This window comes from Mustela nigripes, chromosome 7, assembly GCF_022355385.1.
Source record: "Mustela nigripes isolate SB6536 chromosome 7, MUSNIG.SB6536, whole genome shotgun sequence".
NCBI lineage: Eukaryota > Metazoa > Chordata > Mammalia > Carnivora > Mustelidae > Mustela > Mustela nigripes.
The window spans coordinates 43,776,162-43,794,476 of record NC_081563.1 but is presented as its reverse complement, the minus strand read 5'-3'; positions in this window follow the sequence as shown (position 1 = coordinate 43,794,476).

The following is an 18,315-nucleotide window of genomic DNA, read 5'->3' as shown; positions in this document are numbered from 1 at the left end:
ATTTCTACTATAGAAAAACTGCTCTCACTTCTCAAGGAACTAAACTGTATTTGGCTCCAGTTTGACTCTTTCTTTAAAAGATTTTATTTATTTATTTATGTGTGTGTGAGAGAGAGAGAGAGAGAGAGAGAGAGAGAGAATGTATGTGCAAGTCAGGGGAAGGGCAGTGGGAGAGGAAAAGAAAGAGAAACTCAAGCAGACTCTGTGGAGCCACTGGTGTCTGGGGCTCCATCTCATGACGCCAAGATCATGACCTGAGCTAAAATCAAGAACTGGAGGCTCAACTGACTGAGCCACCCAGATCCCCCCAGTTTGACTCTTAATGCAGTTTGCAAAAGGAGTTTATTTATCCGACATCGATGGTTGTCCATATTGTGTGGTTTGAGAAATACAAGGAAAAAATTCCCCTCCAAAAATTAAAAGTGCGATTTTTATGCCATAATCTGAGGATTTACACTATAAGTGATTTCTTTTTTTAAGATTTATTTACTTATCTTAGAAAAAGAGAGGGGTGGTGCAAGCAAGGGGGAGGCAGAGGGGGAGGCAGAGGGCGAGGGGGAAAATCCCAAGCAGGATCCCCATGGAGCATGGAGCCCTATGCAGAGCTGGATGTCACAACTCTGAGGTCATGACCTGAGCCAAAATCAAGAGTCAAGACACTTACCCGCATGAACCGGCGAGGTGCCCCAGAAAGTCATTTCTACACTTTGTGTTAAATATCACCTTCTACACACTCTAAGTTTGAACAGAAAAAAATAATCCTTTATTAATTTATGGGAGTTTGTTTTCTGTAGAGCAAGAGGATTCTAAAATGGATGCATACCAGGAGTGGGAAGAAATAGATACAATTTGGGGACTCAAAGGAGGTTATAGAACATGAAACACAATCTTCTCCATTTTGCAGAGGGAAAGTAAGGATGAGTTAGGACAAGGTTTGTTCCACCTCATATATTTGCCCTACAACATGCCCAGCATATTCTGTTCTCTTAGGCTAGTCTGGTCTTTTGCCACCTTAAGTCTTAAAAAGACTGTCCAAAGTAAGAATTTTAGTTTATGGACATGGTTGCCAATTTCACCTCTAGGCACCAGGGTCAGTATTTTTAAAGATCTTTCTAAAATTTCAAACTGCAACGAACTGAGAAAAACACATCACTTTATTTTTTCTCCAGTAAATTTTGTTGATAGGTTGTTTCCACTTCCCACTCCCCTTTAAGTATTCTGATTTATGCCTAACTGACTGTCTTCATCTGCTATCTTTCCTTTCCTATGACCAGTTTTATCTTTAAAGCACCCTTATCTTATGCTTAACTCTTTAGTAAACTTAAAACAGCCCTGGCCAGTTGGCTATAACCCTGCTACCTTATTCCCTAGCATCTAAGAATTCTGCTTCCTTCAACTTTCATCTCTACTAGAGATGAGACAATAGTTTTATCCATACTCCACTTCAAAAAATCCCTGATTACAAAAGAAGGTGGAAACTTTGTGAGTTGACTTTCTCTTCTTGCATACTGTTAGTTTAAAATTAAGTAATTTACTCTGTAATTACTATAAAACTAGATGGCCTCTAAAACCAGGAACACTCTTAACATGAATGAATTCCATTCAAAATTTCTTTTGCAAAGTCTATGTTAAATTCGTACCAGAGATCAGATACTGTGATAGGAACCAAGGCTACAAAACATAAAATATTCAGCCTTCTCTCAAACTTTAAAGCTTAGTCTGTTGTCCCAAAATGCAAAATATTGGGCACACTCTCTAACACCTTGGAGAACAGAAAAATGCATTTTCTGACTCCCCACAGAGAGACAATTAAATTCTGTGTTCCGTGTGGCCCACACAGAATAGAAACTCACCTGTGTGGAGAAGAGAAACCTGTCTCTGCTTGACACAATTAGTTGAATGGAGGTATGGAGGCATAACAGTTCTCAGGGTATCTTAGTCTTCTCAGGCTGCTAAAACAAAATACCATAAACTGAGTGACTTAAACAACACACGTCCATTTCTCACAATGTGGAGTCTGGGAAGTCAGAAATCAAAGCGGTGATGGGTTCAGGTCTTGATGAAGACCTTCTTCTAGGCAGGCAGATGGTCAACTTCTCACAGTATCCTTACAGGGGAGGGAGAGGAGGAGGGACGGAGAGGATACTTTTGTTTCTTTCACTTCTTCTAAGGACACAAATCCCGTCAAGGGGGCTTTACCTTCTAGACCTCATCTAAACCTAGAACTTCCAAAAGGCCCCATATCCACATACTCCTGCTTTGAGAATTATGGCTTCAGTGTATAATTTTGGAGTGACAAAAATATTCAATTCATAACAAAAGAGTCTAACTACAATATAAGGCTACCTTAAGATACCACACCACAGTTACATATAGAAAATGTGTTTTTGCTGAGATTCTAAGGCAATTGAAATGATAATGCAAAGAAAATTTAAGAACGTATCTCTCAACCCTCTTACTCATACTGAAATGAGGGTATTAAAAGTTGGAAATTTGGAGGGGACTTATCCTACCCCCTTCATGTAAAACTTAGGAAGAGATTTTTAACAATGGGGGTGTATCAAGATAGAGATGCATTTATAATGCAATAGCATTATAAAGGGATATTTGGGGGCACCTGCGTGGCTCAGTTGGTTAAACCTCTGCCTTAGGCTCAGGTCATGATCTCAGGATCCTGGGATGGAGTCCCACATCGGGCTCTCTGCTCAGCAGGGAGTCTGCTTCCCCCTCTCTCTCTGCCTGTCTCTCTCACTACTTGTACTCTGTCTGCCAAATAAATAAATAAAATCTATAAAGGGATATTTTTCTGAAGAATCTGCAAAAGTACAAGTTGGCAGTGAATGAGTGGGGGAAAGCTGTTTTAAGTGTCTACAAAATCCAGAGAGAGCTCTAAACCTAGATTACTAAAATCAATATATTAAAATCTTTCTTAGGAGTATCCCTGTTTCTTTGAAGAGGTCACAGCCACAGTTAGTAAGATGTGGAAGGAGGAGAAGTACTAGGTAAGAAAAGAAGCTAATCACCTGATCCTTTGCTGAACTGAAGTTTCCCTTGAGGATTAGACTTTAATTGAGGCAATGGAGAAGTCTCAACTTTAAACCAAGGTATGATTTTGGATTATTCTGAGAAGACATTTTATAATGAGTTGAGACTGTGATTTATACTTAAAGTGACCATGAAACTTTTATTACCTAAGAATAAACAGAAAAGGTATAGCTCCTGCCTAGAAAAATTGACTCTTCTTCCTGTCTGTCTCTTTTACTCTCACATGGCTATCACACTTACGACACTTCTGATACTAGGAGTTTGGAGGGTTTTCCCCATTAAGCAATGTGGGGTGTCCTACAATTTAGTCCAGTTCTGACACTGTCTATGGGAGACAGCATCAGATTTCATAGGCTCGGGGCTCAGTCCCATAACAGTCAGATACATAACAGTCCCAACAGCAAGCTGAGGTTATCACCTGTGCTTCTAAACAATTGGCTATAAACTGGAGATTGTCCTAAGACCCTCCTCAGTTTGATAGATTTGTCATAAGACCCTCACAGAATTTAGGGACACAGTTTACCTACTGTTTACTGGTTATTATAAAAATATACAATAAAAGATACAGATGAGCATCCAGATGGAAGAGATCTTTGGGACAAGTTATGTGGGAAGGGGATGGATCCTTTATGACCCCTTCAGGTGTACCATTATCCTAGTGTTCACTATCCCAGAAGCTCTCCAAACTCCATACTTCTGGGATCTTTATCATATAGGGATGGCCAGTCATTAGCTTCATTTCTAGGTCCTCTCCCTCTTTGGAGAAGGGACCAGAGTTGGGGGATACTGAAAGTACCAAGTTTCTAATCATGATTTCATCTTTCTGGTGACCAGCCCCCAAAAGAGATTCCAGTCATCCAGGAAATCCCAAGGGATTTAAGAGTCACCATGTCAGGAACCAGAGTCAAAGACTAAATGTTAGAATAAAAGAAGATTCTAGTGATCCCATTACTTAGGAAATTTCCTGAGTTTTAGGAGTTCTGTGCCGGGAACCAGGGACAGACATATATATATAAATATATATTTATAATTATATTCATATACTCATATATTGTACTTTATTATTTAATGTACTATATTATTTATATGATATAATAAAATAATACATATAATATATAAATAAATATATCTAAATACACCAAAATATAATATTTATATTTAATATATTATTATATAATAATATAACAATTTTATATGATTTCATATTATCTATTATTTTTATTATTTAAAATATATCTTTTATCATTTCACAGTGTCTAACCGAGTTTTTATCCAGGGAATGATGAAAATCTAGTGCTTCTGACTATATTCAAATGGAAAGCAGGAAATCATAGTGTACTCCTTAATAATTATATCCCATAGTTGTAGCTGGTTAAATGTAATGGCTACATATTTAGCACTGCATGATTAAGTCTAAAGCAGGCTGACCACAGCATAGTATTTGATACAACTGATTTATTAAAGACTCACAACTCTTCACAGGTTTAAATGAGAAACCGTTTGATCTTTCTAATAACTGGCAATTCTATATAAACTCCCTTTGTGTTGATCTCTTTTATAATTTGTGACTAGATTCCATAATGCCAGTCACTTCAGTTAATTCAAATCATCTTATTTCAGTTTCAAAATCCAGTCCTGTTCATTTTAAAGTTTCATTTGAAATATTTCTGCTCCTCTACCTGTATTTTAGGCTAGACCCTTATGTGGCTTTAGCAGCTTGGAATCTTGTCATGGGACTGAAGTGGGGTAAGATAATTTCTTTACTTCCCTGATCTATTATTCTCTCTCCCATACATCCTCTCTATTACTGGGCAAGGAGAGGGGAGAGTGAAACTGTATAAATGATGGGCACATTTCTTCCTTTGTAAAAAGAAGTGGCTGAACATATTGTATGTTTGTCAAAATGCTTGTGGGTTGTTTTAAGGACCCTGAAGTTCTTAAGAACTTAAGATCTTAAGATCAGTTTAGTTACCATCCCGTTTCTGTTTTTCTTTGTCTGTGCTCTAAAGACAAATTCAACCAACAACTTCATAATCTGTATCAGTCAGATTCCCAACATAGAATTGGTAGTTTCAAAAAGAGTGGTGAAAAGTATAATGAATAAACTATTTACATACCTACCCATTGGATTCACTGAACCAAGGAAGGATGGTGATACTCCCAGGGATTAGTAGTATCTGAAAACTGTTACCACTCTTAGTCCTAAAAAACAAATAAAGAAACAATGTTACTGAATGTCAGTGAGAGCTAGAGTTTGTGCAGATAGAATTGTCTGGCAGAGGCTATGGTGTAAGTCCCTGGGAAGAGATCCCTTAACAGGAGCTACAGTTGAGGTAGAGGGATATAGTCACTGTCAAACCAGATATAGTCGACATGGTGCTAAGGAATAAACTATCCTTATTTTCTCTCTCCCCGCCTTCTTATGTCCTATAAGTGCTTCCCATGTGAGGAACCCACTTGGACACCAGAGGACAAGAGAGCCTGTGTGATACACTATGTCATTTCTTAGAACCTGTGTGATATACTATGTCATCTCTTAGAGCATTCTTAGAGAATAAAAAATGTATCTGGAGAGGTAAACAAAATACACATTTCAATCCTTTTGCTTATGTCCTTCATTCAATGAGTAGCTTTATTGGTAAATAAAGATCGCTCAAGTTCAGCTACTTCTAATGCTATCCAAATGATTCTGAGGAAAATCCATATATAAGCCAAATCAAAGAGCAATTTTGTGTGTTCTCTTAATTCCTCCATCTCTCTCTACCTCAGCAACCTCAGGCACTCTGAAGACCCAGAAGCACAGTGATTTTCAGAGGGGAACACTGAAGTCTTTGGTTTATTACCATACACTGAGAGTGATTCTGCCCTGTTATTGGAGGGAAGAAAAGCTCTGTAAAAGGGGGTACAATAAAGGGAATAGCCTTCTTCTAGAATTCTGCACACATGCTCCACAAATATTTGATTTCTGAGTGCTGTCCTTGCATGAATTGAAAGATAATAGGGGAGGCATGGAAGATAGAACACAATTTTCTAAATTGGGACCATTCAGTAAACACTGAAAAAGATACCCTTCCCTTACTGATGATTCTCTGCATTCAAAACACAAGGACCATCATCCTTGTTATTCAGGTAGAATTTTTAGGCATCAGGAAAAAAGAATGTTCTGTAAGATGCCACATCTCTAGAGATAAGAAAGAGAGATCCACAGGCTGATAGATTCAAGGGTGGAAGGTAGGGGGGGAAAAGAGGTGTATGAATTTAGAGTTTTGGACAAAAACTTGTTCTTTCTGGCTGTGTTCCATATGGCTTGCAGTGTCTGAGAACCCTGATCCCATTGTTGTTGATACAATCATATAACGATAAGTTTGAGTGCCCTTAGAGATATTCTAATCTAAACTATTTTTTAAGAGAGAATTCTAGCTAGAACTAAAAGTTTATAATTGTATAATTTCTCTGATGCAGATTTTTACTCTTACAGTAAATATTTTATGCCTTTTTTCATAGATAGATAGATATGCATCCTTCATATCCAAGAATATTTTAAAGTCCTTGAAGGAAGAGCTATCTGTTTTGTGTGTGTTCCATCAGTCTTTTTTTTTTTTATTTGACAGACAGAGATCACAAGTAGGCAGAGAGGCAGGCAGAGAAAGAGGAGGAAGCAGGCTCCCTGCTGAGCAGAGAGCCCGATGCGGGACTCGATCCCAGGACCCTGAGATCATGACCTGAGCCGAAGGCAGCGGCTTAACCCACTGAGCCACCCAGGCGCCCCTGTTCCATCAGTCTTAACATCACTCTGGGGAGTGTTCAGCAAAAGCTGACCAACTGTATATAATAGGCAGTGAGTATATTAATGATTTTTCCAGTTTCTGAGATGTTACAGGTGTTTCTTTATTATCATATATATCCTTATTACCAATGGCTCATCTTGCCATACTTGGTTCTAAATTTTTTGCTTTTAACCTGGAGTCAGGAAACACAAAATATACAACAATGCAATTTTCTAATGAATTAAGATTTTAGGGGGAAAACTATATTAAAGTTTGAAAGACTGAAAGCCTACAATTCTATACTAATGCTGCAACTAATTACCTGATTTTTGCACATTTTTTATTAAATAAAGCACTTCTCTTCCTGACTCTTTAAATGCCCTAACCTGTGTCTCATCCTTTCAGGCATCACTAAGAAATTTGCTCCAAAGTTTATACACTTTTTTACACTGAAGGCATTGTCATTGCTATAACAGTATATGCTAAAGTTGCTCACTTACAGACTGGCTCAGAGTAGGTGCTTTGAGCTGAATTTGTACAGAATCCAAGACATAGCAGAACTAAAAATTCTCCAGTGAGAATAATAGGTTTATCAACATTGGTCTTCCTTGACATAACTCAAAGGAATCAGTACTGCACAAATTTCAAGTTCTGGGTTGTTCTAGTAACATGGGCTCTGCTATCAAACAACTTCTTCAACTCCCAGTTCTGCCTTAACTAAGGTGGAAACATGTCTGATACATTTAATATTAATTTATTAATAATCAATGCCTCAATTCACCCTTGTATAAAACTGAGATAATATTATTATTTAGTTTTTGCAAGTTTTAAGGAAGTCAACACAGGTGAATTTTTTTTTTTTGTTGGAGTTGTGATATGCTTGAATTAATTAATTAATTAATCCTGATGATCTCTTGAGTGATAATTGGCAAATAGAAGTGTATACATTTTGGGAAGAAATCAGAGAGGGTGACAAACCATGAGGGACTCTGGACTCCAGGAACCAAACTGAGGCTGCAGAAGGGAGGGGGATATGGGGATGGGGTAACTGGATGCTGGGTATTAAGGAGGGCATGTGTGGGGATGAGCACTGGGTGTTACGCACAACTAATGAATCATTGAACATTACATCAAAAACTAATGATGTACTATATGTTGGCTAGTTGAACATAATAATAAAAAAACTGTATACATTTGTGTAAAATGTTAAGTTTTGACATATTTATGCATTGTGAAATAATTACCGTAATCAAGCTAATTAACATATCTATCAGCTCACATTTATTTTTTCATGTGGTGAGAACATATAAGATCTGGTCTTTTAGCAAATTTCAATTATCCAATACAGTATTATTAACTGTAGTCATCATGTTGTACATTAGCTCTCCAAAACCTCATCCTGCGTAGATGAAACTTTGTACTCTTTGAGCAACATCTCCCCATTTCCCCTACCCCTCAGACCCTGGCAACTACCATTCTACTTTCTGCTTCTATGAGTTTGACTTTATTAGGGAACCCTTATCCACTGTTGGTGGGACTCTAAACTGGTATAGCCAGTATGGAAAATAGCATGGAAGTTCCTTCAAAAAATTTTAAAAAATAGAATTACCATATGATACAGCAATCCCACTTCTAGATATATATCCAATGAATTGAAATCACTATCTCTTTTAAAAAAAGATTTTTATTTATTTATTTGAAAGAAAGAGAAAGTGAGCATGAGCTGGTGGAGTGGGAGAGCTGTGGGAAGGTCAGAGGGAAAGGGAGAAGCAGACTCCCTGCTGAGCAAGCAGCCCAATGTGGGACTCAATCCTAAGACCCCGGAATCATGACCTGAGCCAAAGGCAGTCAAAGGCAGGTGCTTAACTGACTGAGCCACCTAGGCCCCCCAAATCAGTATCTTAAAGAAATATTTATACTCCCATGTTTGCTGAAGCATTATTTATGGTACCCAAAACAGAAACAAAATAAGTATCCACAGACAGATGAATGGATAAAGAAAATGTGGTATATACACATATATTAAGGCTGAATATTATTCAGCCTTAAGAAAGAAGATCTTGTCATATGAAACAACATAGATTAACCTAAAAGACATTATATTAAGTGAAATAAGCCAGACAGAGAAAAACACATTTGGAATCTTTGGATTCTAATATTTGGAACCTTAAAAAGTCTAACATGCAAAATATTTTTTTTTTAAGATTTTATTTATTTATTTTTCAGAGGGAGAGCGAGAGCGAGCACAGGCAGACAGAGTGGAAGGCAGAGTCAGAGGGAGAAGCAGACTTCCCGCGGAGCAAGGAGCCCGATGTGGGACTCGATCCCAGGATGCTGGGATCATGACCTGAGCCGAAGGCAGCTGCTTAACCAACTGAGCTAACCAGGCGTCCCGCAAAATATTTTTTTTTAATAAGTGCCATCACAAAGAAAATGCTCAGTCAATTCTAGCAATAATCAGATGTAAAGCAAGGCGGTCTCTGGCGGTCCTTAAAATAATTTATCATAGAAATGACCTTACCAAGCACAGGACTAGCTTGAAACATTGCACAGCACCACGAAGCAGTGCTAATGAGAAGAGGCATACTATGGGCATAAGTGGTACAGGTTCCCATTTTAATTTTTTTTTACTTTTTATAAACATATAATGTATTTTTAGCCCCAGGGGTACAGGTCTGTAAATCGCCAGGTTTACACACTTCACAGCACTCACCATAGCACATACCTTCCCCAATGACCATAACCTTACCACCTCTCCCTCCCCTCTCCCCCCAGCAACCCTCAGTTTGTTTTGTGAGACTGAGTTTCTTACAATTTGTCTCCATCTCAATCCCATCTTATTTCATTTATTCTTTTCCTACCCCAAACCCTCTACATTGCATCTCCACTTCCTCATATCAGGGAGATCATATGACAGTTGTCTTTCTCTGATTGACTTATTTTGCTAAGCATAATACCCTCTAGTTCCATCCATGCCATCACAAATGGCAAGAATTTTTGATGGCTTCATAGTATTCCATTGTATATATATATACACTACCTCTTCTTTATCCATTCATCTGTTGATGGACATCTAGGTTCTTTCCATAGTTTGGCTATTGTGGACACTGCTACTATAAACTTTCAGGTGCACGTGTCCCTTCAGATCACTACGTTTGCATCTTTAGGGTAAATACCCAGTAGTGCAATTGCTGGGTCATAGGGTAGCTCTATCTTCAACTTTTTGAGGAACATCCATGCTGTTTTCCAGAGTGGTTGCACCAGCTTGCATTCCTATCAACAGTGTAGGAGGGTTATCCTCTCTCCCCATCCTCGCCAACATCTGTCACTTCCTGACTTGTTAATTTTAGCCATTCTGACTGGTGTGAAGTGGGATCTCATTGTGGTTTTGATTTGTATTTCCCTGAAGCTGAGTGATGTGGAGCATTTTTTTCATGTGTCTGTTGGCCATCTGGATGTCTTCTTTGCAGAAATGTCTGTTCATGTCTTCTGCCCATTTCTTGATTGGATTATTTGTTCTTTAGGTCTTGAGTTTGATAAGCTCTTTATAGATTTTGGATACTAGCCCTTTATCTGATATGTCATTTGCAAATATCTTCTCCCATTCTGTCAGTTGTCTTTTGGCTTTGTTAACTGTTTCCTTTGCTGTGCAAAAGCTTTTGATCTTGATGAAGTCCCAATAGTTCATTTTTGCCCTTGCTTCCCTTGCTTTTGGCATTGTTCCTAGGAAGAAGTTGCTGCAGCTGAGGTTGAAGAGGTTGCTGCCTGTGTTCTCCTAAAGGATTTTGATGGATTCCTGTCTCACATTTGGGTCTTTTTCCATTTTTAGTCTATTTTTGTGTGTGGTGTAAGGAAGTGGTCCAGGTTCATTCTTCTGCATGTGGCTGCCCAATTTTCCCAACACCATTTGTTGAAGAGATTGTCTTTTTTCCATTGGACATTCTTTCCTGCTTTGTTAAAGATTACTTGACCATAGAGTTGAGGGTATGTTTCTGGGCTCTCTATTCCATTCCATTGACCTAATGTGTTTATTCTTGTGCCTGTACCATACTGTCTTGATTACATTTTGTAGTAGAGCTTGAAGTCTGGACTTGTGATGCCACCAACTTTGGCTTCTTTGTCAACATTCCTTTGGCTATTCGAGGTCTTTTCTGGTTCCATATTAATTTTAGGATTATTTGTTCCATTTCTTTGGAAAAAAATGGATGGGATTTTGGTAAAAATTGCATTAAATGTGTAGATAGCTTTAGGTAGTATAGACATTTTCCTAATATTTGTTCTTCCAATCCATGAGCATGGAACATTTTTCAATTTCTTTGTGTCTTGCTCTATTTCTTTCATGAGTCCTTTATAGTTTTCTGAGTAGAGATTCTTTACCTCTTTGGTTAGGTTTATTCCTATGTATCTTATGGTTTTGGGTGCAATTGTAAATGGGATGGATTCCTTAATTTCTCTTTCTTCTGTCTTGTTTTGGTGTAAAGAAATGCAACTGATTTCTGGGCATTGATTTTATATCCTGACACTTTACTGAATTCCTGTACAAGTTCTAGCAGATTTGGAGTGGAGTCTTTTGGGTTTTCCACATATAGTACCATATCATCTGCAAAGAGTGATAGTTTGACTTCTTCTTTGCCAATTTGGATGCCTTTAATTTCTTTTTGTTGTCTGATTGCTGAGGCTAGGACTACTAGTACTATGTTGAACAGCAGTGGTGATAATGGACATCCCTGCTATGTTCCTGACCTTAGAGGAAAAGCTCTCAGTTTTTCTCCTTTGAGAATATTTGCGGTGGATTTTTCATAGACAGCTTGATAATATGGATGTATGTGCCCTCTATCCCTACACTTTGAAGAGTTTTGATTAGGAAGGGATGCTGTACTTTGTCAAACGCTTTTCCAGCATCTATTGAGAGTATCATATAGTTCTTGTTCTTTCTTTTATGAATGTGTTGTATCACATTGATTGATTTGCGAATGTTGAACCAACCTTGCAGCCCTGGAATAAATCCCACTTGGTTGTGGTGAATAATCCTTTTAATGTACTATTGGATCCTATTGGCTAGTATTTTGGTGAGAATTTTCCCATCTGTGTTCATCAAGGATATTGGTCTGTAATTCTCTTTTTCTGTTTTTTGATGGGATCCTTGTCTGGTTTAGGAATCAAGGTGATGCTGGCCTCATAAAATGAGTTTGGAAGTTTTTCTTCCATTTCTAGTTTTTGAAACCGTTTCAGGAGAATAGGAATTAATTCTTCTTTAAAAGTTTGGTAGAATTACCCTGGGAAGCCATCTGGCCCTGGGCTTTTGTTTGTTGGGAGATTTTTTATGACTGTTTCATTCTCCTTACTGGTTATGGGTCTGTTCAGGTTTTCTATTTCTTCCTGGTTCAGTTGTGGTAGTTTATATGTCTCTAGGAATGCATCCATTTCTTCCAGATTGTCAAATGTGTTGAGTAGAGTTGCTCATAGTATGTTCTTATAATTGTTTGTATTTCTTTGGTGTTGGTTGTGATCTCTCCTCTTTCATTCGTGATTGTATTATTTTGGGTCCTTTCTCTTTTCTTTTTGATAAGTCTTGCCAGGAGCTTATCAATCTTATTAATTCTTTCAAAGAACCAGCTCCTAGTTTCGTTGATTTGTTCTATTGTTTTTCTTTTTGTTTCTATTTCATTGATTTCTGCTCTGATCATTATTACTTATCTTCTCCTGCTGGGTTTAGGCTTTATTTGTTGTTTTTTCTCCAGCTCCTTTAGGTGTAGGGTTAGATTGTGTATTTGAGACCTTGTTTCTTGAGAAAGGCTTGTATGGCTATATACGTTCCTCTCATGACTGCCTTTGCTGTGTCCCACAGATTTTGAACTGTTGTGTTTTCATTGTCATTTGTTTCCATGAATTTTTTCAATTCTTCTTTAATTTCCTAGTTGACCCATTCATTCTTTAGAAGGATGCTGTTTAGTCTCCATGTATTTGTGTTCTTTCCAAATTTCCTCTTGTGATTGAGTTCTAGTTTCAGAGCATTGTGGTCTGAAAATATGCAGGGAATGATCCCAATCTTTTGATACCGGTTGAGACCTGATTTATGACCCAGGATATGATCTATTCTGGAGAATGTTCCATGTGCACTAGAGAAGAATGTGTATTCTGTTGCTTTGGGTTGGAATATTCTGAATATATCTGTGATGTCTATCTGGTCCAGTGTGTCATTTAAGGCCTTTATTTCCTTGTTGATCTTTTGCTTGGATAATGTGTCCATTTCAGTAAGGGGAGTGTTAAAGTCACCTACTATTATTGTATTATTGTCAATGTGTTTCTTTGATTTGGTTCTTATTGGTTTACATAGTTGGCTGTTCCCATGTTAGGGGCACAGATATTTAAAATTGTTACATCTTGTTTGAGAGACCCTTTGAGTTTGATATAGTGTCCTTCCTCATCTCTTATTATAGTCTTTGGCTTAAAGTCTGATCTGATAGAAGGATTGCCACCCCAGCTTTCTTCTGATGTCTATTGGCATAATAAATTGTTTTCCACCCCCTCACTTTAAATCTGGAGGTGTCTTCAGATCTAAAATGAGTTTCTTGTAGGCAGCATATTGATGGGTTTTGTTTTTTTGTCCATTATGATACCCTGTGTCTCTTGATAGGGGCATTTAGCCCATTTACATTCAGGGTAACTATTGAAAGATATGAATTAAGTGCCATTGTATTGCCTATAAGGTGACTGTTACTGTTCATTGTCTCTATTCCTTTCTGATTGACTTCTTTTAGGGTCTCTCTTTGCTTAGAGGACCCCTTTCAATATTTCCTGTAGAGCTGCTTTGGTGTTATTTCAGTTTTTGTTTGTCCGGGAAACTTTTTATATCTCCTTCTATTTTCAATAATAGCCTAGCTGGCTATAGTATTCTTGGCTGCATGTTTTTCTCGCTAAGTGCTCTAAATATGTCATGCCGGTTCTTTCCGGCCTGCCTCCGTGGTTAAGTCTGCTACTAATCTAATATTTTTACCATTGTATGTTACAGATTTCTTGTCCTGGGTTGTTTTCAGGATTTTCTCTTTGTCACTAAGACTTGTAAATTTTACTATTAGGGGACGAGGTGTGGACCTATTCTTATTGAGGTTCTCTGCACCTCCTGGATTTTGATGCTTGTTCCCTTTGCCATATTAGGGAAATTCTCTACAATAATTCTCTCCAATATAGCTTCTGCTCCTCTCTCTCTTTCTTCTTCTGGCATCCCAATTATTCTAATGTTGTTTTGTCTTATGATATCCCTTATCTCTCGATTTCTCCCCTCGTGGTCCAGTAGTTGTTTGTATCTCTTTAGCTCAGCTTCTTTACTCTCTGTCATTTGGTCTTCTATATCACTAATTCTTTCTTCTGCCTCATTTATCCTGACAGTAAGAGCCTCCATTTTTTATTGCACCTATTAATAGCTTTTTTGATTTCAACTTGGTTAGATTTTAGTTCTTTTATTTCTCCAGAAAGGGTTTTTATTTCTCTGGACAGAGTTTCTCTAATATCTTCAATGTCTTTTTCAAGCCCGGCTAAAATCTTGAGAATCATCATTCTGAACTCTAGATCTGACCTATTACCAATCTGTGTATTGATTAGGTACTGCCTCTTGGTACTGCCTCTTGTTCTTTTTTGGTACTGCCTTTGGTACTGCCTCTTGTTCTTTATTTTTGGGGTGAGTTTTTCTGCCTTGTCATTTTGTCCAGTTAAGAATATATGAAGGAGCAAATGAAATACTATAAGGGTGGCAAAGACCCCAGGAAAATGAGCTTTAACTAAATCAGAAGAGACCCCAAATCATGGTGGGGAGAAAGGGGGTAAAAGGAGTTCAGAAAAAAACAATTTTTAAAAGAAAACAAATAAAGAAAAAAATATATACATATATATATTAGACTGGTGACTAGAACAGGGTTACCTACTTAATTTTGGGAGTATTTTGGTCCTTAGAAGAAACTACCTCCCAAAATTTTAAAGAATGAAAAACATATATAAGGGTAAACAAAATGAAGGGATGGAATATGACTATAAAGATGAAAAAAATTTTTTTTCTTTAATTTCTAACAAAAGAGTTGATAAGGTAAATTGGTTGGGAGAATAAAGAAAAAAAAGAGTGGAGAGCATTTGCTCAGGCTGGAGATTAGATCAAGCTGGGTCCTAGATTTAGGGTGTATTTTGATCTATTAGAAGTTGTACCCCAAATTTTTTAGAAGAAAAAATCCTATGTGTATACAAAAAAATAAAGTTAGATACAGTGAAGGATAAAATATGACTATAATAATAAAGGTTCAAAAAAGATTTTTTTTAAAGGTATCAAGATAAACTAGTTAAAAAACATTAAAATAGAGGGGGCGCCTCGGTGGCTCAGTGGTTTAAAGCCTCTGCCTTCATCTCAGGTCATGATTCCAGGGTCCTGGGATCGAGCCCCACATTGGTCTCTCTGCTCAGCAGGGAGCCTGCTTCCTTCCTCTCTCTCTGCCTCTCTGCCTACTGTGATCTCTGTCTGTCAAATAAATAAATAAATAAAATCTTAAAAAGAAAACATTAAAAGAGGGAAGGGTAAAAGTTAAAAAAAATTAGAAGAAAAAAAATTTAAAAATTAATTAACTTTGCACGACTAAAGATTCATGGGGAGAAAGCCTTGATTTCCATGATTTGCTTTCTCTTCCTCTGGAATTCCGCTGTTCTCCTTGGTAAGTGAACTTGTGCTTGGCTGGATTTCTTGTTGATCTTCTGGGGGAGGGACCTGTTGTAGTGATTCTCAAGTGTCTTTGCCTGAGGCAGAATTGCCCTGCCCTTACTAGGGGCCATGCTAAGTAATCGGTTTAGGTTCAGTTTTGGGAGATTTTGTTCCCTGAATGCTTTCCGTAGAGTTCCCGGAGGATGGGAATGAAAAGGCGGCCTCCCAATCTCCGGCCCAGAGGAGCTGAGATCTCGGGGCCCCACTCCTCAGTGAGCCCTGAGAGAAGAGGGCTCAATCACTCCCATCTCCCTAGTCTCTGGCTACACTCTGAGCTCACCGAGCCTGTGACCCATTTAAGGTAACCCTGAGTTGAGAGTTCACTCCTCTGCTCTGTCTCTGTAGCCAGCTTCCCCACCCTAATACCTGCAAGCTCTGTGACACTCATACACCCCTGATCCTTCTGTGACCCTGCAGGACCTGGGGCCATGCTTACCTTGCATGGGCTTCACCCCAGTTTAGCCTCTGGAACAATGTCCCTCAGTGGACTAGACTTTTAAAAGTCCTGATTTTGTGCTCCGTTGTTCCACCACTTGCTGGGAGTAGGCCCCTCCCACCACGGTCTATCATCCTGTCGCTTTGGATTCACTTCTCCGCAGGTCCTACCTTTCAGAAAGTGATCGGTTTTCTGTTTCTAGAATTGTTGCTTTTCTCTTTGATCTCCTATTGGATTTGTAGGTGTTCACAGTGGTTTGATAAGCTATCTAGCTGATCTCCTGCTACCTGATGTCATCTCAGCCTGCTACTTCTCTGCCATCTTGACTCCCCTCTACAAATCATGAGTTCCCATTTTAGAGCTTATGCTGAGTTGTTACAGGACCTTGGCATCTCTCTCTTCACTGGTTAGCCTCGGGCTTCTCTCTTAGTGGTCTGCATACTAAACTTGTATTAGTCTCTATGGTGGGTTTGCTCTGGTGATATTTGTGCAGCAATTACTTTCTAGACTCATTTCCAAATCTAAATTGCTTTTCCTCAATCCTGTCTCCAAAATCAGAATCAGTGTCTTCAACATGACAGGCAATATTTTGGCTACATCTCTTGGTTCTGTTGGAGCCTCTTTTCTTGAAATGAATAGGATGTTCTTTCCCTTCCTCCCTCCCTGTTTTTGCCCCTCTGTTTCCTTTATTCATATACTTTTCATGGGGAAACTGTGCAAAAGGACCATGTGATTTCTCAACTCATATTTCTTTTTGGACAAACACAAATGTGATTTCATTTTGGTTCAAGAGTGTCCTCACTCCCAAATAGTGAATATCTTACATATAATATCACTTTTAAATAAAATTCTAAGAGTTCCTGAACTCTATTTACAGGCTTCTTGCTCTCAAATGCATTTCTAAGCAAAAATGCATTAAACCTTCTCTGCAAGCCTTTTTCCTCTATTTATTATTTTTTTTCCCTTTAAATTTCCATTATTTGCCTTATTTCTGCCTTTTAGCTGTCTCAAGCCTGGTTTGGGGCAAAACACATTAATGGCAGAGATCACACATAATCTTAAATGCACCTCCAGAGGACCTAACTGTTCAAGGAAAATATACACAATACAAAATTAAGAGACTCAACTTTATTCCCAGATTGACCACAAGGCTAGGTAATTTCAACAAACCACTTCCTCTCTTTGAGTCAATTTTCTGATCTTCAAGAAGTAAATAATGGAGAGGAAACATTAGAAAAGAAATAATAGAGAGGTAACATATTTTTTAAATGGACATCATTCCACATTGCCCTCCATTTATTATGCCTTGCTTAGCCAAGCCATCAGGTTATTGTTCTGTCCAGATGTAAGAAAATGTGGGGTATTAGAACATAGGTTTTTGGTCCCTGTGTTTACCTGTCCTCTACATCTGCATATTCTATAAAATCTCTTCCTTGCATTAAGTCAGTTCATAGTTGGAATCACCCTTTATATATATATATGCATCACCCTTTCTCACAACCTACCCCTAAGTCATAAAACTGAATAATACTACAGTCTGGAAATTTAAAAATGAATAATTCTGTGCATAGATCATGTATAGTTAGACATCTCAACTTTACTTTATATTCTAATTATTTTCATAGTTTAGTTCAATTGGGTGATAAAAACCTTGGTCAAACATCCTCTAGCTTATCTTCTACAAATTCAAGTTAATAGGTACATCCTATCAGCCATGGGACTACATTTTTCTTGGCCTCTAATAAATTATAGCTCTGGATTAGGTTTTTTAAAAACTGATTTTTTAGGATAAAAATCCAAATATTATATATGGATATTATTTTTTTAAGAGCTAACAATTCAAAGGGATACAAGCACCCTTATAATGATCGCAGCATCATTATATGGATGCTGAATTATGGAAACAGCCCAAGTGTCCACGGACAAATGAATGGATAAAGATGTGGTGCTTACACACACACACACACACACACACACACACACACACACGAATATTATTCAGCCATTTAAAAGAATGAAATCTTGCCATTTGCAACAACATGAATGGAAACAGAGAGTATGCTGCTAAACAAAATATGTTGGAGGAAGACAAATACCATAAAATATGTTATGTGGAATTGAAGAAACAAAACAAATGAGCAAAGGGGGGACAAAAAGAGAGACAGAGACAAACCAAGAAACAGATCAATAACTGCAGGGAACAAACTGATGGTTACCAGAAGGCAGGTGGGTGGGGGATGAGTGAAATAGGTGATGGGGGTTAAGAGTACATTTATCATGATGAGCAGTGAGTAATGTTTAGAATTGTTGAATCACTATATTATAGG